Below are 27,241 nucleotides of genomic sequence, written 5' to 3' on the forward strand. Positions count from 1 at the left end.
ATAAATTAGAAAATATTTTTAGGCATGCAGATAAGGGAATTTTATAAGAGCTGTAATAATTTTTAGCTGTATCACTTAAAAATTGAAAATGTTTCAGTTTATATTCAAAATGCCCTTTTCATAACACAAATTTCTTTCAAAAACAAGATACTTTTTAATAATTGCTAAAATACTATTTTTTTCATCTGTAAGAGATTAAATATAAGGAGTGTTTTTGTTGTTTGAGACAGGATCTGGCTCTGTTGCCCAGGCTGGAGTGCAGTGATACAATTTCAGCTCATTGCAACCTCTACCTCTTGGGCTCAGGCAATCCTCCCACCTCAGTTTCCTAAGTAGCTGGGACTACAGGCATGCACTACCACACCCGGTTAGTTTTTATATTTTTGGTAGAGATGGAGTTTTGCCACATTGCCCGGGCTGGTCTCAAACTCCCAAGCTCAAAGGATCCACCTGCCTGAATCTCCCAAAATGCTGGGATTACAATTGTAAGCCACCATGCCTGGCCAAGGTTTTTGTGTTTTGTTGTTGTTGTTGGTTTGTTTGTGTTTCTTTCTATAAAGCTGCTTGGTAAAATACATACTTAGAACAATTGGGTTTTTTGTGTGTGATGGAAAATGACTCACACATCCTGGCCTCACTAGTCTTTGGGAACTCTGTGTACTTATTCCAGCAGCCATTGCAGCAACATACAGGTATGTGTGACCTGTGTGACTTCACAAGGTACAAACTACCAGCACCCGTCCTCCCACCCTGGGATTCTCTTTTGATGCTAAGGCATAAGATGCCACATGATTCTTTGGCAGTCACATATGTACAAGTCCAAAATGTGGCAGAATCAAAGTTGCATGGGGTGAAACTTTGTATTAGTTAGGATTTTCCAGAGAAACAAGACTATTAGGTTGGTGCAAAAGTAATTGCGGGTTTTGCCATTAAAAGTAATTACTTTTGCACCAACCTATAATAGGGGTGTGTGTGTGTGTGTGTGTACACATAAAGAGAGATGTATTATAAGAAATTAGTAAGAAATTAGCTCATGAGATTATGCTAAGATGTCTTATGTTCTGTTATTTACCTGGAGACCCAGGAAAGCCATTGTGGTATTATGAAATATATATCTGGTCTTCTTCCCTGTTTCCTGGCATACAGATACTAAAACCCTTAGAATTTCAGAAATGATGGATTATCTTTTGTGTGTTAATGAGATAACGAGTAGGTGTGGACCCCTAGATATCTTCAGGATGCGAGCTGCTAGGGTTGAGACTTTCAGCCCTAACCTATGGAGAAGGGAGAGGGGCTGAAGATTGAGCTGGCCATCAACAATGGCCAGTGATATAATCAATCATGCCTATGCAATGAAACCACCATAAAAACTCAAAAAAGACAGGGTTTGGAACACCTTCTGGATAGCTGAACATGTGAAAGTTTCTGGAAAGTAATGTGCCAGTGAGAGCATGAAAGCTCCATGTCCCTTCTTCCATACCTTAACCTATGCACTTTTCCATCTGGCTGTTCATCTGTATTTTTTATAATGTCCTTCATAATAAGTGGGTAAATGTAAGCATCTCCCTGAGTTATGTGAGAACCTCTAGTAAATTAATAGAACTGAGAAGGGGGGTCATGGGAACCCCGATTTATGGCTGGTCTGTCAGAAGCACAGGCCACAACCTGGCCATAACCTACAGTTGGCATCTGAAGTGGAGGATACTCTTGGCGGACTGAGCACTCAACCTGTGGGATCTGATGTTATCTCCAGGTAGACAGTGTTAGGATTGAACTGAACTACAGGACACCCAGCTTGTGTCTGCTGGAGGAGTGCTTGCTTGGTGTGTGGAGAGATAACCTCACACATCTGGCATCTGAAGTGTATTGAGTGTGTGAGTAGAGAGTAGGAAAAACATTTGGGTTTGTTTTTCCCATGTATTACAGCCAGAAATGTAGTTCTAAGGCCTGAGAGCTGGAAAGCTGATGGTGCCAATTTCAGTGTAGGTCTGAAGACCTGAGAACTAGGAGCACCCAGGGAGAAGCTTGATGCCTCAGCTCAAGCAGTCACACAGAGAGCAAATTCAACCTTCCTCTACCTTTTTGTTCTATTCAGGCCCTCAACAGACTGCATGATGCCCATCCACATTGGGGAGAACAATCTACTTTACTTGATCCACTGATTTAAATGCTAATCTCTTCTAGAAATAACTTTACAGACACCTCTAATAATGTTTTACCAGATATCTGGACATCCAGTATCCCCGTTAAGTTGACATATAAAATTAATCATCACAAGCTTTGGCCAAGAGAAGAAGGCCAGAATATTATTACTTTCCCATTTCTCCTCCCAAGGAACTCTCCTGGGAAGATGAAGTCATTTATAGAGCCTCTAAGAAGATGGCCCCATGAGACTGAGCCATGGCATTTGACACTAGCAGTGGCATTCTAGTTAATGCAGCTTTGTGTTGGCTCTCTCATTTCTTGCCACACTTTTGTTTTGCTTCATCCTGGGCCTAAGAATTGCATTACTAGATGAGGATGTAACATATAATTCTTCCCCTCAGTCTCTAAACCCAAGATAATAGAAATACTTTTTCCTGAGGTAAAGAATGAACCCTTTATTGTATAAAATATGCTTATGGTAACACCTCCTCAAATTACAAAGTATTTCAGGTAACACAGGAGATACACAGCAGGTCCTCCTGGTATATGATTCAATGTCATTTTGTTACAATGTTGATGAGAAAAAAAAAAATGTATTCTTGGCTGGGGTCACTATCTGTGTAGAGTCTGCCTGCATGTTCTCCTCATGCCTGTGTGGGTTTTCTCTGGGTACTCTGGTTTCTTCCCACATCCCAGTGACGTGCACATTAGGTTAACAGGCACATCTAAATTGTCCCAGTCTGAGTGAGCGTGGATGTGAATGTACTCTGCGATGGGATGGTGTCCTCTCCAGGGCTGTTTCCTGCCTTGAGCCCTGAGCTGCCAGGAAAGGCTCCAGCTACCAGGAACCCTGAATTGGAATAAGCAGGTAAATAATTATCTTACTTGTTTTTATTAACCTTCAAATGTATGTGTAGCTCACATTTATTTCAATGTTTATTATTAGAAGTGTTTGGGTCTTTATTTAGAAGTTTGGTGGGTTTTGTGACCAGAAATATGCTGTAGAAACTTAACTTTGGTTTATATTAATTATCCTACAGTAAAATTGGTTTTGTTGTACACTGTTTTGGTTCAAGTCAGTTTCTAAGAACCTACTGACGATGTTAGTGAGGACGTACTATAATCATCTGATCCATTTAACCAAGCACATTTAATTGCAATATGTGGTAAGATAATTTTACCTAAATGTGCCAGTGTAAAATCTTCCAGTGTAAATCCTGTGTGGGATTCATTTCTTAGTCATACCTTACATATTGTATATAAAATGGCACCATCAGACAAATAAACCTGATTTTGTCAGTATCAATTAATATATTAAACACAAATAAAGCTTAATATCTCTGTCCCTCTACCTAGCTATATTTAGAATTGACTTGCATGCTTTCTTGGGAGTATACATCCCCATTTTGGAGACAAATGTTCTAGAAGCTTTACACTCAATGCCTATATGGCAACAATTCCCTCCGTGGTAGTGGTGAAGTCATGAGACATCAGTGTTCTACATGAAGGAGATAGTTATAGCCCAATAGATACAGAAAATAATGTTTATAAATTTAGAGAACTAATTTTAATCACCTCTTAGGAAGATATAGTGCAAAGCTTTTTGAAGCAAAGACCCTTCTCTCACAGTATGTGTTAACTTCTTATTCAGCATTTAGGTATAAATTGTTCATTTTGAAATAAATTGTTCTGTCAAATGACCTGGTTATCATCTACCACTAATTTTATCTTTTAAGTATAGCTATTAATCATAAACTTTAATTCAAAATATTTAGCACTATACATGTTTTTATCAGAGATCTATTTAAATTATACTTCCTCTATGCAAAGGCATAAGAATGATACAATGGGACTTCAGGACTCAGGGGAAAGGGTGGGAGAGGAATGAGGAGACTACACATTGGGTACAGTGTACACTGCTCAGCTGATGGGTGCTCCAAAATCTCAGAAATCACCACTACAGAACTCGTTCATGTAACCAAACACCACCTGTTTCCCCAAAACCCATTGAGATAAAATTTAAAAATTATACTTCCTGCAACAGATACGAGTTATCTCCAGCCTAAATCATTTCCATTTTAACATTTAAACTGAAGTTTTCTATTTTACAAAAAGTAGGACCGTTATTGCATAAATTTTAATTTCCTTATGTATAAAATATATTTTTAAAACAGTAGAATTAATATATCTTTAATTCATAATTTCACAGATATTTGGGGAAGTTTATTTCAGGAAACAGCCAAAATTCTAATGGCTACATATTGGCTAATAGTTAAAAATCACAGTTTAAGTAAATACTGTTGTTTGAGGTTATAATTTAAATGCCAGTTATAACCAAGTGTATTAAAAACTTCAATGTCTACTTTGAAATAATTGTATATAAAAGGATCACATTTCAACCACAATCTCCAATTAGAAGGTATGGTATGTAGATCTTTTTTAAATTCTACACAAAAATACAACAAAAAAAGAAAACTACAGGCTAATATCCCTGACGAACATAGATGTAAAAAATCTCAACAATATATTAGAAAACTGAATCTACCAACATATCAAAAAGATTATACATGATCAAGTTGGATTTTTATTGTCATTTTTTTTTGAGATGGGGTCTTACTATGTTCCCCAAGTTGGTCTCTTACTATGTTCCCTAAGTTGGTCTCAAACTCCTGGGCTCAAGCAATCCTCCCACCTCAGGATTGGGAGTTTGTTGCAACTACACATACTGCATCTTCAGGCATGTGCCACAGATCCTGGCTTCAAGTTCAGTGAGATTTGTCCCAAGGATGCAAGGATGGTTCAAAACATGAAAGTCAATAATCGAGATACATCACATCAACAGAATGAAGAATAAAAAACCATGATCATTTCAATAGATGCAGAAAAGCAGTTCATAATATTCAGTATCACTTAATGATAAAAACTTCCAACAAATTAGGCATAGAAGGAAAGCACCTCAACACAATAAAAGCCATATATGACAAACCCATAGCTAACATACTGAATGGGAAAAAGTTGGAAGCTTTTCCTCTAAAAACTGGAATAAGACAAGGATGCCCACTTTCACTACTCTTATTCAACATAGTATTGGAAGTCCTATTAGATCAGTCAGGCAAGAGAAAGAAATAAAAGCCATTCAGATTGGAAAGGAAGAAGTCAAACTATCTCTGTTTGCAGATGACATGATCTTATATATAGATAATGCTGAAGATTACCAAAAAACTCTTAGAGCTGATAAACAAATTCAGTAAAGCTTCAAGATACAAAATCAGCATACAAAAATCAATAGCATTTCCATTTATAATAATACCTACCCCAAAAAGTCTAGGAATAAATTTAACAAAGGGAGTGAAATATCTCTAAAATGAAAACTACAAAACACTGATGAAAAAAATTAAGAGGACATAAAAAAATGAAAAGTCATCCTATATTTATGGATTGCAAGAATATTTTTTAAATGACCATGCCATCCAAAGTAATCTACATATTCAATGTAACCCCTATCAAAATACCAATGACATTCTTCACAAAAATAGAAAAAACAACCCTAAAATCCAAACAGCCAAAGCAACCCTAAGCAAAAGCAAAAACAAAACAAAACAAAAACAACAACAAAAAAAACAAAAACAAAGCTGGCAGGAGCAGACTACCTGACTTCAAAATATACAACAAAGCTATAGTAACAACATGGCATGTTATTGCATAAAAATAGATGCATAGACATAGAGAACCCAGAAATCACATACTTATAAAATTGTGCTTCTGCTCTTTAGGAAGAAAGGTGGATAGATATGTTATGGGCAACCAATAGTGACTGCCACAGTGGTTGTATAAATTCCTGCTCCTTTTTTTTTGAGACGGAGTCTCGCTTCGTTGCCCGGGCTGGAGTGCAGTGGCCGGAACTCAGCTCACTGCAAGCTCCGCCTCCCGGGTTTACGCCATTCTCCTGGCTCAGCCTCCCCGAGTAGCTGGGATTACAGACGCCCGCCACCTCGCCCGGCTAGTTTTTTGTATTTTTTAGTAGAGATGGGGTTTCACCGTGTTAGCCAGGATGGTCTCGATCTCCTGACCTCGTGATCCGCCCGTCTCGGCCTCCCAAAGTGCTGGGATTACAGGCTTGAGCCACCGCGCCCGGCCTAAATTCCTGCTCCTATAGAAGTGTGTGTGTTTGTGTGTGTGTGTGTGTGTTTTACTTGCTAATACAAGTTTTAGTCATTTTGGAAGTTTGTTGTATGTTATAGGTAAACTCAGTTGTTCACATTCACATTTTCATGATAAATAGTTAAACATTTTTTCCATACATTTATGGCCATCTGAACTATGTTTACGTTTTTGTTCTCTTTTGATATTATCTGTTTGAGGAGCTCTTTATAGTCTACATATGAATTATTTTGTAAGATGTATGCATCATAGATATTTTCTCCCAGTCTGTGTGTTATGGACTGAATATTTGTGTTCCCCAAAAATTCCTATGTTGAAATCCAGCCCTCCCACTCCCATCCTGCCTTCCAACGTGATAGTATTTGGATATGAGGTCATTGGAAAGTGATTATATCATGAGGGTGAATCCCTCATAAATAGGATTAGTACTCTTGTAAAAAGTACTCCAGAGAGCCATCTTGTTTTTCTTCCATGTGAGGACACAGTTGAGAAGATGGTGGTCTATAAACAAAAAGTGGGCTCACTTTGACTTGGACTGCTCAGCCTCCAGAAACTATGAGAAATAAATGTTGTTTAAGCCACTCAGTCTATGGTAATTTTTTATACAGCCAGAATGGACTAAGACACTGTAACTTATCTTTTAATTGTATTTTGGTATCTTTTACGGAACACGTTTAATGTTATAAAACAAGATCAATGTATTTTATAGTTTATGCCATTGCATCTAGTTTAAGAAAGGTTTCCTTACTAGAAGTCATAAATTCTCCTACCTTTTTCTAAAAGTCTTAACATTTTGCTCTTTATATTTAAGTTTCTTTCATCTGAAGTATATTCCTGTAAATAGAGTGAGGCAGAGATCTTTCCAACTTTTTCCCGTGTGACTATTTGTTGAGTTACTTTCTTATTTTACTCCTGAATTTTAATGTCACACTTGTCATACACCAAGTTATCAAATATATGAATCTGTTCTGAGTTTTGTTTTGTTGATCTATTAATTTTATTTCTGACACAATAATACAGTTGTATAACTATAATTTTAGAATATCAATATCTGGTAAAGTAATATCAGTGAAACTGATTTATGAATTGCATGTAAAAATTTTAAGGCCACCATGTCAACGTAATTAGCACTGGCCTACAGATAACCTATTGATTTGAGTACTTTCCTCTGGTTTGTAGAAACTTTGCTTAACTCTACTATGCTAGTTTTTCAGCTGTACAATTATTGGATTTTCTATAAAAAATAATATTCAAATAATCAATATTTGATCTTTCCTAATCTATATAACTGGTTATTTCTTTCTTATTTCATTGGTTAGGAACTCCAGAGCAATGATGATTATTGGTGGAGATAATAAGTATTAATGCTTGTTCCTAATATTAATGGGAATTTTATAACTCTCATACGTTATTTCTAGGATAAATCATATTTGATCATAATGCATTTTTTAAAATGCTTGATTCAATATGTCAACATCTTATGATACTTGCATGTACTCATAACGAAGATTAAACTACAATTTTTCTTTCTGTTATTTTTCTAGTTCAGGTAACTAGAATATATTAACTTCATGAGAGAAGTTACAGAATTTTCCTCTTTTTCTATATTTTGTAGTATTTTGTGCAAAGGAGACTTTTCTGTGCTTTGAAGCATTTGTTGGTAATGCCTGTGTAAAATTTTCTAGAACTTGCTGTATTTATTTTGGGTAGGTTTTTCTTACTAATTCATTTTTTCTGAAGGCTTTCTCCTCAGACACAGGTTTACCCTTGAGTCAATTTTGGTAATTTAAATTTTTATTGATGCCCACCTGCAAAGGGCCAGGTCTGGCATACAGTTTGAAATTTGCTGCCAGAGTCCCATTTTGCAATCCCGGACTTCTGGTGGAGACTGGGGTGTCCATGGCCCACTACCCAGTGGCGAGTAGACTCTTTGTACTCCCAGACTATTGCAAGAAGCTTAAAGGATGGCCTCCAGATCTGGAACAATTATGCTCTCATGTTAATAAAAAGATTAACAATATTTTTAAAAATCTGTCATCGAGAAACTGTCCAAGAACCTGCCTTGAAGAATATTTTAATAGGAGATGAGATCACTGTAAGAAATGAACTTCTATATAAATTCAAATAGGAAATTCAGTATTAAGAATAAACCAACAATTCACTCAAAGAACTCTGTAAATCTCTTGAAGAATATTATAAAATGTGAAACATCTCAAAGAAAACTTTCCTTCCCATGTGCCTCAAATAACAGTTCTCAAACTCTAGCCTCAATCAATCCTCCCACCTCAGCCTCCCAAAGTGCTGGGATTACAGGTGTGAGCCACTGTCCCCAGCCATAATTTCTTTATATTTTATTTCTTTAGCTTTTTCATCTTCTATCCTGTTTCATATAAAATTCAAACTTTTTTAGATAAATTTTAAATCAAATGCTTCCATTTGAGTTAGTTTTAGAATTTATTTTTATAAAATTTTAGCACGTAATTTTGAAATAATTTTTTATATTTTAAGATCATACCTGTCCATGTGACTCCAATTCAACTGTAAAAGATCTAAGAAATATTTGATCTGTTGTCCAGGAAGAAAAGGAGGAAGGAACATTCTTTTATCATTTCACTCTTACCTGTATATGAAGAATATACTTATCTTCCTCTCAGAAGGACAATCCGAAGTCCCTTCTAGTTAGTGCATTCAGCTCAAAGCCAAAAACATTCAAGAAATGTGTCATCTTCTCCAATACGTGAATGTTTGAATTCTCCTGAAATGAAATCCCATGAACTGAAGAAACATCCTATCTGTCTTTACCACCTCTCCCGTATACACCTACATGCGTGGGTGCATGCATGCACATGAACACACACACATCTAATATAAAAAATGAATCAAGGACAGAAATAGCTATAATAGGAATCTGATTAGTAAGAGTAGGAATGGAAGGCAAGCAATGGTACCCAGTGCATATAGATCTTAAACAACAGATCGTCAAACACACTGCAGAATGATAAGAGGGTCTGAAATGTAATACATCAAGCGTTAATGTGCCAGACCTAGAAGTGGCAAATGTCACTTGGACATATTCCACTGGCTAAAACTCAGTTACATAGGCCCAATAAAATTATAAAAAGGCTATGTCAGTTTTGGTTGTGTGCCAAAAAAGAAGAAGACAAAATGGATATTGATGTGTACTAACAGTCTGTGTCATCATGGTGACATGATCCTTCTATCATGAAGTAATCAACCTCTTTAGAGAAAAATCATTATTAGACTTAAAGTTGTTTTCTAATATCAATATTACTGTCAGATTTATTTTGGTCAGATTCCTGGTGTACATTTTTTCAACCTGTGACAGTAAGTTCTCAACGTTGTTGATAGGGTCTTGGAAACTTCAACTTCAAGTGAGATGCCATGTAACAAAACCAGTTTAACCATAGGTTAATTAATATAAACAAGAATTAGTTCCTATGGCATGTTTGTATCACAAAAACGTCACCAAATTTCTAAGTGAAGACTTGAAACACTTCTAATGTTAAATATTGATATAAATGTAAGCTATACATACATTTAAGAAAAATCAACAAAAATAAGTAAGCTATTTGCCCAATTTTTGGTGAATCAGTGAGTGATAGCAGTCAAACTCGTGGTAGGTTAAATCAAGAAAGAAATGTTTGCAAAGTGAAAATTGTCAGGAGTACTTCCTACCAATACATAGTTAAAAAACAGTAATCAATAAGGCAGGTTCTGTAAGCACTTTCATACAACATTATTGTTTTGCATTTGTATGATCATCAAATACTTTATATTTTATCTTATAATAATTTATATTCATTTATTCATTCATTTTCCAACCCACTTATTCCAGTTCAGGTTACAGGTGGCCAAAGTCCATTCAGCAGCTTAGGATACAAGATGGGAAGCAACCCTGGCCATGACACCATCCCATTACAGTGCACACTCATACATATACCCACACTCACTCTGACTGAGATTGCTGACACATGCCCACTCACCTAAAATACACATCTTCGGGATGTAGCAAGAAACTGGAGTACCTGGAGAAAATCCACACAGACATGGGGAAAAGGTGCAAATTTCACAGAGATATTAGCCTCAGCCATGAATTAATTTTTTTCCCATCAATATTATAACAAAGTAACATTATCTGAGCACCTGATATAATTTCAGTCTTTTGAGATCATTATTGTTATTATTATTATGAGACAGAATCTCACTCTGTAGCCCTGGGTAGAGTGCAGTGGCGCAATCTCGGCTCATGGCAAATTTCACCTCCGGGTTCAAGTGATTCTCATGCCTCAGCCTCCAGACTAGCTGAGATTATAGGTGAGTGCCACCATGACCAACTAATTTTTGTATTTTTAGTAGAGACGAGGTTTCACCATGTTAGCCAGGCTAGGTGAACTGTTGAGCTCAAGCTATTCACCCAGTTCAGCCTCCCAAAGTGCTGGGATTACAGGCAAGAGCCACTGTGCCCAGCCTCTTGAGATTATTATATTTTGGGTGTGATTCTTTAAAAAAGCATATAGCCTAAACTTAGGTTTTTTTAATCCAATCTGAGAATCTCTGTATTTTTCAGGTGAATTTAATCCATTTTCAGTTTTACAAATTTGATAATAGAAAACAGATACTTTCAAAGAGCAAAACTATCATTCAAGATGTATTGTGAAATAAACATTTATCAGAATAAGACAGAATGTACCACTTGCAGACCCTCTTTAAAATAACTGCTGAAGTATGTAGGATGCAAAAATCAATGTCTGTAAAAAATAATACTTGGTGAACATGTTGGTAAATCTCATTAAATACTGTAAAACAAAAGATGAATTTTGGGGTTCTTAAAAACAGCAACTTGAAATATGGTAGGATTAAAGATAGGAGTGCGATGTTAAAATATTCCAGAGTACTTGAGTTTGAAAAGAACTGGATAGAAATATTGATGGGAGATGTGTGCTACAGAAACAGAGTTAGAAACTATCAATAAAGAAGAAGAAAAATCACAGAAATGTTTTTGGATGAAGTGCTTTCCCCAGCAGGGAACTGAATCTAATCCTAGGTAATGTAATGAAGTAGGCCAATGACTCTTCTACAGGCTCTTGCCTGTAATCCCAGCACTTTGGGAGGCTGAAGCAGGTGAAAAGAACCAAAATGTACAATGTCTCAAACACAATAAAAGTTTTTCTTACACATAAACAGACCAACACAACTATAAGTTAGTGGGTGGAGCTGGAGATGATTCTACTCCACACAATCATTCAGGGACCCAATCTGAAGGAGGTTTTCTCATCTACCACAAATAACTTACAGGGTCACTCTAAACAAAAACATTCAGCCAGTAAAAAGGAGAAGAGCGTGTCTGAACATGTTGTGCCTTTCTCAGTGAATAATATCAAGGGGCACATGATATCAATGTGTCTCAAGGGTAACATAATCAGTATTGAGATGTATCAGTCATGTGTCTTCTACTATGACACACTGAGAAAGACATAGACTGCCGTCCTAGTCTTGCAAAAAATGCCTAACCTAAATGTGATTATGAGAAAACGTCAAACACATATTGAGAAACATTCTTCAAAATACCTGACCATCTGCCGTCAGCGAGTAGAGGGAAAAACAAAACAAACCTGACCATCTTTAAAAGTATCAAAGTTATGAGGGACAGGGAACTGAAAGACAAAGAAAGACTGAGGAACTCTCATAGATTGGAAGAGACCAAGGAGACATGACACCTAAATGCAATGTGTGAATCAGATAAAAACATTAGAGAAATAACTAATGAAATTTGAATAAGATCTATAAATTAGTTAATATTTTCTCAATATTTCCTGCTTGATACTTGCTGTGTGGTAAGATCCTAACACTAGTTTGATGAAGTAAATATAGCAATTCTGTGTCATACTTAGTAACTTTTTTCTAATCTTGAACTTTTTTCAAAATGAAAAGTTTTTTAAAGAAATGAGTAAGCAAATAAAGTCCCATCATGTTACCATGTATATGAAAAGCTGTTACCAGAAATAAAAAATTGTGAAGTCCACTTAATAGGTGCCACTATCCTTCCTGTTCTTCATTCTGTACCTAAAGTATCATATTAGCCACATCTGAATGAATTTATTTATAGCTAGGATGGCCCCTACCCTTTTTGGAGTGTAACTAATACCCTTCAGAGTGTAAATGTTTAACCCACTTTCTGCTATGTCAGGCATCCAGATTACAAATCTAACTTCTTTCATAACAATTCCAGTTATGCTTCTAATATTCCCCTTAGATCCATTAGTGTCAGGAAAGACAGAGAATTTCAGTTCAGCTTTGCTTTGACTAGAGCAGAGTAACATTCACAATGCTGGTGAGTCATAGCAAAGCATGGAAGTTGGATGATACCCTGGCCTCTCTATTGCCTCAGGTTCAAAGGTGGACCGACCGACTGTGCCACTTAAGAATTATCAAATCTCCGCTTCTCATCTAGGATTATATTGAGTAAATGGAAGTTTCAACTGAACTGGCTAGGGTACTTCAACTTAACAGACATGAAACAGTTGAGATTAGGGTGAGAGTGGATAGCACTTTTGAACACAAAATGATATGGCAACACATTGTTTTCTCCAGAAATGATACAATAAGCTCAGAGGTTAGGCAATAGTGAAGACTCTCAGGCAGAAAGACTAGGCCACAGGGAGGAAGTTGGCAACTGTTCTCAGTCACAAAGAAAGAAGGAAATCACAAGTGTATTCTCTCACGGGGCACTTTGTCTAGGGCACTTAACAAATTAGTTAAGGTAAGCTAACTGCCTAACAGCTATAAGAAGTTGACCCAAAATAATGATTCAAATATAATGAAAATTTATTTCTCTTATACATAAGCAGACCAAGGCAGCTGAAGGTTTTCATGTAGTATTGTTTGTATGTTTGTTTGTTGCTCCACCACAGTCATCCAAGGACCAGGACTAAAGGAGACTGCTGACTTGCATACACATCTTCCAAGAACACACTGGGCATCAACATCCAACAAGTGAAAAAAGGAAGGAGCATGTAGGATGCCATGGACCTGGTCTAAAAATGACACACAGTACTTTCTCCAATATTCTACTGGCTGGATTTCATCTTACGGGTATACCTAACTGCAAGGAATTCATACCTAACTGCAAGGTAATATTTAGTGGTTCATCCGAGAATAAAAGGAAAAGGGTCTAGTAAACAGTGGTTACCCTGTGCCAAAAACTTCATATATACATGCTTGTAAACAATAATATTTTTCTTTTTTTTTTTTTTTTTTTTTTGAGACGGAGTCTCGCTCTGTAGCCCAGGCTGGAGTGCAGTGGCCGGATCTCAGCTCACTGCAAGCTCCGCCTCCCGGGTTCACGCCATTCTCCGGCCTCAGCCTCCCGAGTAGCTGGGACTACAGGCGCCCGCCATCTCGCCCGGCTATTTTTTTTTTTTTTTTATTTCTTAGTAGAGACGGGGTTTCACTGTGTTCGCCAGGATGGTCTCGATCTCCTGACCTCGTGATCCGCCCATCTCGGCCTCCCAAAGTGCTGGGATTACAGGCTTGAGCCACCGCGCCCGGCCAACAATAATATTTTTCGTGTTTCCGCTTATACGCGAGGAAAAATTTAAGAGTGTATATAACAGTCTTTTCTCTCTAGAAGGCTACAGGTTATTGTGGATTATACATGTTGGGAGATGGAAGTAGTTTATTTACTCCTACTCTTCTTAAAATATTATTTTTACTTTGTGATAGATAGGGGAGGAGAGCAGACTCATATGGCCAACTGTGCCTCTTAAGAGAGTGGTTCTCTTCTAAGAGAAGAGCAAAGCACCACAGGGTGTTTGTGCTTTCATCAGATTGCAGGCCCCTAAAAACCTGATTCCTCTTCACTGCCTTTTTTAAATTCACCTTTCCTACCCTACTGCAATGAACTTGGATGTTTGTAGAAAATATCTTTAGCATCATGAAATCACTGTGAGGGATTCACCCCTGTCCGGCCCATCAGATTTTCCTTTGTGTGTGTTTGTCTGTGTGTGTGTGTGGTTGCTCTTTTTGATTTTTCTTTTTCTTTTTTCTTTTTATTTCTTTTTGTTGTTGTTGTTGTTGTTGTTGTTGACAAAATCTCATTCTGTCACCCAGGCTGGAGTGCAGTGTTGCAATCTCTGCACTGCAACATCTGCCTCAAAGGTTTAAGCGATCCTCTCACTTTGGCCTCCCGAGTAGCTGGGATTACAGGCAAATGACACCATACACAGCTAATTTTTTTGTATTTTTAGTAGAGATGGGGTTTCACCACGTTGGCCAGGCTGGTCTCGAAATCCTGACCTCAAGTGATACACTCATCTTGGCCTCCCAAAGTGCTAGGATTACAGGCTGGGGCCACTGCATCCAGCCACTCTTTTTAATTTCTTATAGTTCATATGAAGAGAAAAAAATTTGTGCAATGAAATGTCCATGAAACAATTCAAACCATTCACAAATTTTAGAAAGAAACTATTTTTTTAATAATGCTAACCCCAAAGCATTATCTTTATACACTAAATGCAGTATGCTATAGTAAGAATACAGTCAAATACAGGCTATGTATATATTAAGACGCTAAGTGGAAAAAGTTCATTTCTTCAACTGATAGTCTCTCTGTCTCCTGATCATTCCATTCTTCAGTCCCCAGGTGCACTGAATTCAGAATTAGAAGACTCAGTTTTAGTTCTTGCTCTGCCACTCTGGCAACTATGAATTTTGGCAAACTAATTTTTCTGTATGTATTTCTTCATCTGTAAAATGGGAATAAGAACTGCTTTGCCTCACCAGGGTTTTGTGAAGTAGAAATGAGAAGCAACATTCACCTGACAACTTAATAAGTCACTTTACACATTACATTTTTGCACAATCGCTAATGATCTTAGGATCAGAATGTCAAGGATCCAACCCAGGGTGTTTTCTTATTCCTGATATTACCTCATGCTCTTGGCCATGGTTGCTGACCTTCAGGGCATTGTGCCCGAGATACCTTTTTGTGTTTTTATTCCGTTCCTGGTTTCCTGCTAGGATTTTTTTTACTTCTGTTTTTTTTACAAAAAAATTTTATTCTTTGGCAAATGTATTTCAGTTTATTGTGATATTTATATTTTACACAAAATATAAATATATTTTATTAAATTTAAAAATCAATTTATTTCAAAATGATTAAGAAATTTTAAAAGACCAATACGTTTCAAAAAATCATGCAAGCACTCAGATGGTATAGCAAAAAAAGGAAATCCATTACTGCATCTTAATTATGAAAAAGTTGTTTTTTGACAAAATTTTGCTAATATGAAGAGAAAACGTTATAATGAAAGAAAAACTAAGTTCATATAATCTGTGGTAATAGGTAAAAATGTGTATGTAAATCTAATGATTTTTATAAGGTAATGAAAAAATATGAAAACACATTTTTTTCACGCTCACTAATGTTCCTTTATTTTCAGATCCCTGTTGTAGAGCTATTGGTTTACTCAGACTTTCCCTATGAAATAGTCACCATCTGCCTGATTAGTCTGTTTCCTTGGTATCCTGCCCATTCTTGTTATTTGAGTTTCTGCTTTATTTCAAGAAATGCACTCATTAAGGACGGTCACATCTGTGATCATTTGAAAAGAAGTATACATATTCAAAAAACATCTAATAGCACCTTGGTATTTTATTAAATATAAACAGGAAAAGTCTTTTTTTGATTGCCTTACTCTTAAATGCTAACAAAACATAGCATGATCTTTAAGATCCCTTCCCCCATTTGGAAATTCTACCAGTCTAAAATAAAAAAATAAAAAAAAAAAGAAGTGCTCAACACAACTCAGAAATTTTCATTATATACACATTTATAAGCACATAAGGAGAAAAAATGCCATCTGTTAAAAATAGTTAACTGAATACTAGCTGAGGATAAAAAATGTAAAACAGGTATATTCGCTTATTCTGATGACTGTTTATATCTGGCTGTCTCCTAAAACTCCTGAAGTGATAAGACAATACAAATAAACAGTATAAACACTTTTCCCCTTAAACTCTCTTAGAATGTATGCTCCAGGTGGACTAGAATTTTTATCTGCTTTTTCACTAATAGGTCCTAAGTAACAGGACATATAGTTAAATATCTGGCTTTTTAGGCAGAATTCTAAGATGGCCCTCCAAGATTCCCAGCCTCTGACGTATTCTCCCACTTATTCAAACACCAATCTAAGAATTGCTGTGAAGAGATTTTACAGATGTAATTAATGTTCCAAATCATTGACCTTAAGATAGGGAGATCATCCTGGTGGGCCTGACCTAATCCCATGAGTCTTTAAAAACTCAGTTTTTCTCTGCTGATTTCAGAAGTCAGAGAGATGCATATGACTCGTTCAGAAGAAAGGAACTGCCATATTGTGGACAAGGTCACATGGCAGGGAAGGGTGGGCAGCCTCTAGAAGTTAACAGCAGCCCCCAGCTGACAGCCAGCAAGACATCAGAGACCTCAGTCCCACTATCTCAGAAACTGAATTCTACCAACAACCTGAACGAGCTTGGACAGAAACCTGAGCCCAGAGTGAGAAGAGCAGCCCCAACCCACACCTGGATTTCAGCCTGAGGAGAGAATCCAGTCATGTTGTATCTGGAATTCTGACCTAGAGAACTGTGAGTTTGTAAATTTGTGTTGTTTTAAGTTGTTAAGTTTGTGATAATATGTGATGCAGCAATAGAAAACTGATATCCTGGGCTGTGCGCGGTGGGTCATGCCTGTAATCCCAGCCCTTTGCGGGGCTGAGGCAGGCAGATCACAAGGTCAGACGTTCGAGACCAGCCTGGTCAACATGGCGAAACCCCATCTCTACTAAAAATGCAAAAATTAGCCAAGCGTGGTGGCACGTACCTGTAATCCCAACTACTCGGGAGGCTGAGGCAGGAGAATCAATTGAACCCAGGAGGCGAAGGTTATAGTGAGCCGAGATTGCGCCACCATACTCCATCCTGGGCGACAGAGTGAGACTCTATCTCAAAAAAAAAAAAAAAGAAAAAAGAAAAAAAAACTGATATTCTGTCCTCTAGTAGGCATTTAATAAATATATGTGGAATGAATGAATGAATGAATGAATGAAACTTGGATATGTTACATGGTAAAGGTAAGATAATTATAAGAAAGGCAAAACATGAAAGTATACTTGTGATTTCAGAACTAAGTTCTGGATAGTTTTCATAACCATATAATAATGTATATTATTTATATACATTCATGTGACATTAATATGTCATCTTTAAATAAAAACTAAAATAAAAATATTAATAACAATACATGAAAAAGGCATGCATAATGTATATTATATATATTTGCATTAATATTTTACATTTAAATGAAAGAAACTTACAGTAAATTAGTCTACAAACCTACCTCAAATTTATTTTGAATGTAGGAAGAATATCATTTATACTTACATTTTTAGTTCGTGAAACATAATTTACTTCACTTAGAATAGCTAGACTATTAAATTTATGGTTGGACTTGCAATTAATACTTTAGAATTTTACCCTATCTTCCTTTTAAATATGGTGTATAAAATTGGAAAAGATTCAAATAAATATACAATCAATATTCTCAGAAATCAGTACACAAGGTTTCAGAAATCCACCAATTAAAGTTTGACTAAATGGTTAGGAAGAAAACTCAGCGTCGATGTCGTGATGTTATACAGAAAGTAAGGTTATAGGATCCAGAAGGAACAGTGAAAAAAAAAAATAATGTGTCATGCTTTTTAAATACTTTGGCTTCTGTAGTGTATAGAAGATGCTTGATGGTCTTAACAGTATTTATTTATACATCATTGCTTTTCAAAAAGGATTTGAAGTGACTTAACATAAATCATTCAGAAAGTTGAATAAATACAAACAAAAAATATAAAATGGTAAAAAGAAGAAGTCAAAATGTTAATTTTAATGTCTAAAATATTTGTTATTTAATTGAGCATTAAATTGGGCTTGGGCTACATATGCTGTCAGTAAGAAGATTATTATTTAAAGAATATTAAACAAAAATTATCAGTGGTCTTACAAAAGTTTCCTTTGATCTGACAACTCTCATGACCTCTTGTATTTTCAAAAAAAAAAAAAAAAAAAAGATTGCTTGAGCCCAGGAGTTTGAGACCAGCCCTAGGCAACATAGCAAAACTCCAACTCTAAAAAAATTTTTAACAAAATAAATATAAGAGATAATGTCAAGTGCTGGAGAAGATGTGGAGAAACTAGAACTCATGTTTGTTGCTGAGCATGTAAATTGAAACAACATTTTGGAAAACTATTTGGCAATATCTAGTAAAGCTGAATATGTACATCATAAATTCAAGAAATTTCTTAATTAAAAAAAAATTTTGAGACAGGGTCTCACTCTGTCACCCTGGTTGGAGTGTAGTACACAAACATGGCTCACTGCAGCTTGATCTGCTGGGCTCAAGCAATTCTCCCACTTCAGCCTCCTGAGTAGCTAAGACCACACGTGCATGCCACCACACCTGGCTAAATTTTTTTTTTTTCTTTTTTTTTTTTTTTTTTTTAGAGATGGGGTATTGCCATGTTGCCCAGGCTGATCTCAAACTCTTGGGCTCAAGCAATCCTCCTGCTTTGGCTTCCCAAAGTGTTTGCATTACAAGTGTGAGCCACCACACCCACACCAAGAAATTTTAACCCTAAATAAATACCCAACAAAAATGTATATGTATATATTCCACAAAGGACATGGGTAAGAATGTTTATAGCAGCAGTATTTGTAATAGCCAGAAACTGGAAACAAGCCAAACATCTATCTATAGCAGAAGAGACTATTGTTTATTTACGCAATAAACTACAATATAGCAATAAAATGAGCTACAACAACAGAAATCAATTTCACAAACATAATACTGAGATAAAGAATACAGACACAAAAGAGAATATTTAGTATGAGTCCATTTATATGAAGTTCAGAAATAAGCAAAGCTAATCTCTGGTGTTGGAAGTAAGGTTAGCGATTACCATTAGGGTAAGCAAGGTAGGAACTGGAAAGAAGTTCTGAAATTCTGTTGGTGTTTTATTTATTGACCTGGTACTGGTTTCTTGGGAGCACTTCTTTTATGAAAATCAATTGAGCAGTACATTATGATTTGTATACTTCTGTGCATATATCAACAAAATTGTATTCAAAAGCAGAACTAAAGCACCATCTATCCCACCACCAAAAAAAAACTACTTAACTAATTTGTCATTATCTAAAATGTTGATTAACTAAAAAGTAACATTTAAAAGGTTGCTAAACCTATTGCTAAAACTTCAGGAAAAAAGTAAGAGTATTAAATACCCATTTGAAATTAAAAAGCATGCAAATTATAACCTATAGATCTCTCTGTCTCACACATACACACACACATGCCCACACACACCCATGGTTTCATACCTTTATGTGTAGTACCAAAGATGATTATTCATAATTAATATCTGAACATCAATTTGCATTTTCAACATGTAACCAAAAGCATTCTCAACTGAATTATATGATTAACAAAGATTGAGGAAAAGGTTATGGTCTGTCAGTGATAATTAATCTTCTAATAAGGTCTTCTAAAAAATTAAAATGATAACCCAAATGCAACTTATCAATGAATCCATACCAGAGGCTATTAAACCTAAGACTTAGATAATTAAGGCCAAAAAATAACAAATTGAGGATAACAGTGTCTAAAAATTCAAAACTAGGATATGATACAAACATTTAATATATAAGATAAAGATTGCAGATTATAGTAAAGTTATAGGTGCTGTGCTAATTTTCTTTTGCTGCATAACAAATTGTCCTAAATTTGACAAATTGGGGGCCTTCCTCAGTTTGCTTTTCCCTCTTATCCACTACTTCTTTTTAAAAATTATCCCCTTTAGTTCAGCTTTTCTTTTATTATTATCGTTAGATTATATTATTTTCTTTTTTTTAATTTAATTTAGTTTTAGGTTCCGGGATATATGTGCAGGACATGCAGGTTTGTTACATAGGTAAATGTGTGCCATGGCGGTTACCTGCACCTATCAACCCATCACCTAGGTACTAAGCCCCATATACATTAGTTATTTATCCTAATCGTCTCCTGCCCCCTTATGCCACCCGCCGTCCCCCCACGCAGGCCCCAGTGTGTGTTCTTCCCCTTTTCAATACTTACTTTTACTACTTCTGTTACAGGAGCTTTGCAGTGTCACTTTTCTTGCCAGAGACCTCTGTGGTTGGTGGCACCTTTACCTGAGTTCTTTTCCTGCATCCAGGAAGAATGAGGTTTGCAGACAGTGTGGGGTGAACAAGACCAAGAGGAGCTTTACTGAGTGTTAAAACAGCTCAGGGAGGCCCTGGAGAAGGTAGTTCCCCTGCAGCTGGTTGTCTTGTCCTCTTGAACAGCAGAGAGGGTAAGTCCTCTCTCTTTTTTTTTTTTTTTTCGGAGACTGAGTCTCGCTCTATCACTCAGGCTGGAGTGCAGTGGCCCAATCTCGGCTCACTGCAACCTCCGCCTCCCAGGTTCAAGCGATTCTCAATTCTAGTGCCTCAGCCTCCCAAGTAGCTGGGATTACAGGCCCCTGCCATCACGCCCAGCTAACTTTTGTATTTTCAGTAGAGGCAGGGTTTCGCCATATTGGCCAGGCTGGTCTCGAACTCCTGACAATGGCAGCCGCTCTCCGTGGCCGGTCATCTAGTCCTCTGCCCTGCCCTGAGCCCAGGGCTTTTATAGGCCTCAGAGGGGGGAAGTACATGCTGATTGGCCCATGGGCGGCCATGGGCAGGCACAGGGAAAACCACCATGAATCCCCCTCCCATCAGCAGGACTGGCTGACCCGCCCCCAGGCTTGAGGCCTGCCCTGGCCTGAAGGTGGGGCTTCACGGGTCACCCACCCACTTCCGCCCAGGAGCATGTCTGCTTCCCCTGGCATCCATGGCACCTGCAGTGCCCAGGTACCCTCAGCTCCCCCTCAGCTTCCCCTCCTGCTTCTCCACGCCCAAAGTCTGAAGGGGGCTGAGGCAACAGGGAGCTGACGTGTCACCGCTGACCTATGCACACACCCGGAGGGGCTGTGACAGCACCCTAGCTCAGCCCCAACCCCGGTCAGAGATCTGATCGGCGCTGGGAGTGGGGAGAGGTCTGCCAGCTGGAGCAGGTACCTCTGAGCCTGGAAGGGCAAGGGGGGCCTTCCTAGACCGCCTAAGAATTCAGGGATGCCTTGGTCTGCAACGCTGCCTAAGAGGGCGGGGCTCCCGCCTACTCTTGGCTCCCAACAGCACCCGGGATGCAGCTCGCTTGGGTGGCTGCAGTTGTACCTGGGGAGCTCCCGCCCGACCAACTTGGAAAGAGCAGAGCTCCCAGTTGTTCCCAGCTCCCACTGGCACAGTGGGCACCCAGCCGCACCTCCTGGCAGCCAGGGGCGGGGGCTCCAGGTCATTCCTTGACCTGCGCCAGCATGTGGTATAGGGGCGAGGTTGCTGTGACTCCCACTGTGTCCCAGCGCTCAGGGACCGGCCAGAGCGCCGCCCGTGAGAGCTGAGGCTCAGCTCAGCGCAACCAGGCCTGGCCTTATCACGGCGGTCCCCAAGGTGGCGGGCTGCAGGGAGCGGGGAGGGTGGAAGGTGGGCTGTCCACCTCCTCCCCTTGCCGTGCCCGGCGTGATGGCAGCAGCCACATCAGACGGCCAGCGGCTGCCATCACTTCCATGCTGGTGCCTTTTGTTTGTTTGTTTGTTTTGTTTTTGTTTTTTAAGACAGAATCTCGCTCTGTTGTCCATGCTGTAGTGAAGTGGCGCGATCTCGGCTCACTGCATCCTCCGCCTCCCAGGTTCAAGCGATTCTCCTGTCTCAGCTTCCCGAGTAGCTGGGACTACAGGCGCGTGCCACCTCAGCTAGCTAATTTTTTCTATTTTTAGTAGAGATGGTGTTTCACCGTGTTAGCCAGGATGGTCTCGATTTCCTGACCTTGCGATCCGCCTGCCTCAGCCTCCCAAAGTGCTGGGATTACAGGTGTGAGCCACGGGCTCGGCCTCTTTTTTTTTTTTTTTTTTTTTTTTTTTTTTTTTAGATGGAGTCTTCCGCCCAGGCTGGAGTGCAGTGGCGCAATCTTTGTTCACTGCAACCTCCGCCTCAAGGATTCAAGCAATTCTCCTGCCTCAGCCTCTTCAGTAGCTGGGATCACAGGCACGCACCACCACGTCCAGATAATTTTTTTGTATTTTTAGTAGAGACGGGGTTTCACCATGTTGGCTGTGCTGATCTGGAATTCCTGATCTCATGATCCGCCCGCCTCGGCCTCCCAAAGTGCTGGGATTACAGGCGTGAGCCACCGTGCCCCGCCCCGTGCCTATCTTTTTTACGTCTCTTCTTCTGGCTACTTTTCTCCCCACTACCTAATTACTGCTCAGCTATGGAGGATCAGTATCGTCTCACATCGGTTATGAAGTCTTTCCTATTTCAACCCAAGATGCTTTCCCACTTCTGACCTTTCACAGTACTTGTTATTTGTAACCTTTATTTTTTTTTAAGCACATATTATCTGATAATATAGGAAGCTGATTTTTGTAAGTATGTGTGTGTCAAATAATATCTTGACCAGATCCCCAGCTCTTTTAGGAGCAAAAACTGTGTTTTTTGTGTCTCAGTATCCACAACCCTGACTTTAACATACATGAATGATTTTTCCTTCTTTCACAATCAATTTCCTATCTAATAACTAATCCCTGTAGACAAGTCATTATCATATAGTTAAACCATTTTCTATACAAATTTTATTTTGAAAAGTGAAAAGTAACTCGTAAAAAAATTTACATTTGTTATTACTTAAAACCCAAAATAGCAAGTTCTTAAAAAAAAAGAAAGATATCTTGATGAAAGTTCTACAGAAAGTCTACGAAAATAACAAGACCTCCATCCGGTGTATTTTTGTTTTCTCCAAAGTGCATTCTGTCTTGTTTTGTACCTCCAAAGCACTATGCCTTAGACACTGTAGTCACCCCATTATAACTATCAGTACTGAGCATTAACTTTGGCCCAGGCAGTGTGCTCAGTATTTTGTGAATATTATCTCCAAACCTTACCCTCATGTTACAGTAGCCACTTTAACTACTACTTCACTTAGAGAAACACAGACTTCCATTACCAGCAAAGTGCAATCTATATCTGAAAAACTTCCAATGAAACAACAAAAAATTGCTGGATAAAATATAACAAACCTACTTTTAAATGCATAACTGAGCTTGCAAGAGAGTAAGGAAATCCCCGGAAGTCAAACATGAAGACAAAACTAAAAACTAGATCTCAAAATGTGAATTGGTGCTGGACTTGTCTTAGGGTAGGGCAAAGGAGGTGTTTTCATTCACTGTAGACATAGATATACAGGTGAGGCTCGGATGAGGCAAAGTAGAGCCTTAGAACTGAGGCCCTCTACAAAAAGATGAACTTACTGGAATCCAGTGAAAGTGTGAAGAAAGAAAAAAAAAAAAAATGACACCAGGGGACAGGAAAGTTTGTCATCTTACTACATTCTGGGTCCAAAAACAGTCCCCTCTTAGAGTTTACCTCAGAGCAGCATTCAAATTTGAGATTAAAATTTACTCTCTGTAGGGCCTGAAGAGTTTTAAGCCGAGAAATTCCAGTCTCAGTGCCAAGTCTCTACCTCTTATTCTTACACTTAGTCTCCTCTCTTTGTGTCCATGAATATGAAAGCTAATAATACTCACAGGGAGCCTTGTAGAAGCAAATACCAAATCATTCTAAGAAGTGACCCTCTTTGGCCCTGGTAATATTTTTGCTTTGAAATTCATTTTTCATCCTTATTTTGATTAGCATTGGCAGGGTATATCTTTTCCTATCCTTTTCTTTTTTAACTATGCCTTATTTAAAGTAGGTTTTTTAGTAGACAGAATATAGCTGCATTTTGCTTTTTTGTCCAATCTGTTCATGTGTGCCTTGTCATTAGGGTGTTGACTTCAGGGGCACCTTCTACAGATCTCTTGAATTCTCTTTTTACATAGCTTTCTCCTTCTTAATACTCTGATCTATAAACTCTGGTCTCTTTGGCCTTTCTGTATTTCCAGTTCCATCTCCTCACCTCAGAAAACCTGGCAGTCTCTTTCTGTGCACACTTTTCTTGGAAATTCTCATTTGTTTCCCATCTCTCCTTGGAGCTCTCTTCATTCTTGTCTCTCAGGAATCATTGTCTTTTTTGCTCAATGTTGGCTGTCTTTAAAAACAGTTGTTTCATATATTCTGTCCAGACTTTTTGTTGTTTCAGGTAGAAGGGTAAATCCAGTCCCTCTTATTTCATCTTGCTTAGATGTGGAAGTATAAACTGTTCTGGAAGGACACACCATGCAGGATTCAAACAGATAACACTGCGGTTAAAATGTATTCACAATCTAAAATTACAAAACGTGAAATAGTTCGTTGTGAGGTAAAGTCAATAAATACAACAAACAACTTGTTTAGACCCCCCCAAAAAAAAGCTTTAGGAAATATAATTATTAAATATTAACTACAAAGTGAGTACATTTCAAATGATTCAAGATATGAAATAAAAAATGGAAAAAACAGCATTATATTTTCAAATGATACCAGGGAATATTGAAAAAATACCAAATAGAATTTCTAGAACTAAAAAAAAAAGTCATTAAAATTACATAGGTAGAAATAAAAATTCATTAAGTTTTATTTGCCTAAAATCACCCCAATGTGCATGCTAGATCTGAAACACAAGCTGTTCTAGGTAAAAAAAAATACCTATGATCTTTTTATTATACTTTGTCTTGAATTTAGTGAAAAAAATAATGAGCAATGAGGGAATTTAATATATGTCTCCTGCCAATCATTCAATTCAACCTTAATATTTGAGTCTTTAATAAAATAACATCTTTATAATGGTGACCTTAAGGAACAGCATTAATACACATATTTTAGGTAAAGCTTATTTTATAGAACTAAAACTTGAATAAAATCGGGCTTACTTTATTTCAACCTCAGATCACCGTCAATTTAGAAACACATCCCAAATAAATACAAATATGACTGTAAAACCTAATCATATATATTCTAATTACCCTTCAGAACTTTGTAAAAATCATCTTTATAATCTTCTTTTTACCAGAGTTTCTTTTCTCTCTCTGCCTACCAAAATAAAACAACAATAAAAAGACACAACCCGGCTCTCTACCTTCAGTCTGTTTTTTCTTCTATTTCTTCCTTCATTGCCCTCTTTATCACATAAAGCCAGTCAGTCTTATTCAGCTTCTTTCATTTACATCTTTACAAAGTGCTTGAAAACAATTTTTGATTTTTTTTTTTTTTTTGGTAGAAGAATGGGATAAGAATAAACGTGATTTAACTTTTGGCTTGAATTACCAACAAGAAGGATCTGATTGGGAACAAAGCACATCACATTCTCTGAAACCTTTCCTCTTGTTCATTTAATTATATTTTTGTTGAAGTGAATCCTGATGAAAATAAAGCTATATGATTGGAAAAATTTGAGAATTGAATACAAATGTGACTTTAATGAACATCAGGCTTTTTCAGTCTTAGCTCACTTCAATAAAGAATATTTGAATCTTAGAATTGAAATGGCAGTCAGGTTTGTTTATTTATTTTGGTCCCTACTAATCTAGATGCCATACTGTTTTTAAAATCTAAATTTGCTTTAACAGCTCAAAAGTATAGTGCAGAGAAAGACTCTTTGTTAATAAAAGAAATAATAAATAGCTATCAAACTATGACATAATGTCCCAAAATTTGGGTTGTAATATTGACTCATAACAACTAGTCATCCACACTAATAGAGTGTTGTGATTCGACTTCTAATAGAAAGGCATTGTGTTTTCTGGAATATTTTGTAAATGTCTTCAGATCCATTTTGTACTATCATCCATGCTTTTCCTTCTTTTTGGCTGGACATGAGTTATTTGCAAATACTTGAGAATTGGTAACTTTTTATTACCGGTTGTTGGTTGATTTGAATAAATCTCTCTGAAGTGAGCCCTCCTCACCTCCCGCTGGAAACTTTTCTTCAATTTGTCTAAGGATCTTTACACAAAGTCAGGTATAAATGACCAAGAAAATTTTAAAGCTTTTCTCTTTTTATTATGGGATTTTTTCAAACATACAAAAAAGGTAGAATGAATACCTTGTATACCATCACCCAGCTTTAACAAGCATCAATATTTTGTCAGTTTTATAATAAATTATCTCTTCTCAAATGTATTTGATAAGGATACATATTATTTTAGGCAGATCTTCCTGTAACCCCATGTTCCTAAGTTGGATCATACCTTTAAGTAGTTGTGTTCTATGTCTGCGGATAAAGAGAATCGTCATCTATTCAAAGGAAAAGGAGATACATGAAGTATATCTCCTCCAGAGAAGTGATTCCTTCCTTCTTTAAAAAATATAATGTTTAGGCTGGGCATGGTGGCTCACGCCTGTAACCCCAGCACCTTGGGAGGCCAAGGCAGGTGGTACCTGAGGTCAGGAGTTTGAGACCAGCCTGGCCAATGTGACAAAACTCATCTCTACTAAAAATACAAAAATTAGCCAGGCATGGTGGTGAGCACCTATAATACCAGCTACTCGGGAGGCTAAGTCAGGAGGATCGCTTGAACCCTGGAGATGGAGGTTGCAGTGAGCTGAGATTGCACCACTGCACTCCAGTCTGGGCAACAGAGCAAGACTCCATCTCAAAAAAAAAAAAAAAAAAAACATATATATACACACACATATATAAAGTTTATATATGAATATATACTTATATATATTTTATATAAAGTTTAACTACAGAAGGCCTGCGTTTAACTTTTCAAAGTTGTGGAGCTAGAAATTTGTTTGATGAGAAAAAAGATTTTAAACAACTTTTGGATAGATAATTATATTTCTCATATATTTGTGGAGTTTTCTCTT

The 27,241-nt window shown here is 37.4% G+C and overlaps 1 long non-coding RNA gene across 1 annotated transcript in view; it reads left to right on the plus strand.

The window, feature by feature from the left end:
- Positions 1–17,081, plus strand: part of LOC110743494 — a 208,745-nt gene extending 191,664 nt beyond the window's left edge. The window contains exons 4-5 of the long non-coding RNA XR_002522630.1: positions 13,239–13,457; positions 16,654–17,081. This is a non-coding gene — a long non-coding RNA (uncharacterized LOC110743494). The remainder of the gene's footprint in view (positions 1–13,238; positions 13,458–16,653) is intronic.
- The last annotated feature ends 10,160 nt before the right edge of the window (positions 17,082–27,241 follow it).

Source organism: Papio anubis, chromosome 5, assembly GCF_008728515.1.
Source record: "Papio anubis isolate 15944 chromosome 5, Panubis1.0, whole genome shotgun sequence".
Lineage (NCBI taxonomy): Eukaryota > Metazoa > Chordata > Mammalia > Primates > Cercopithecidae > Papio > Papio anubis.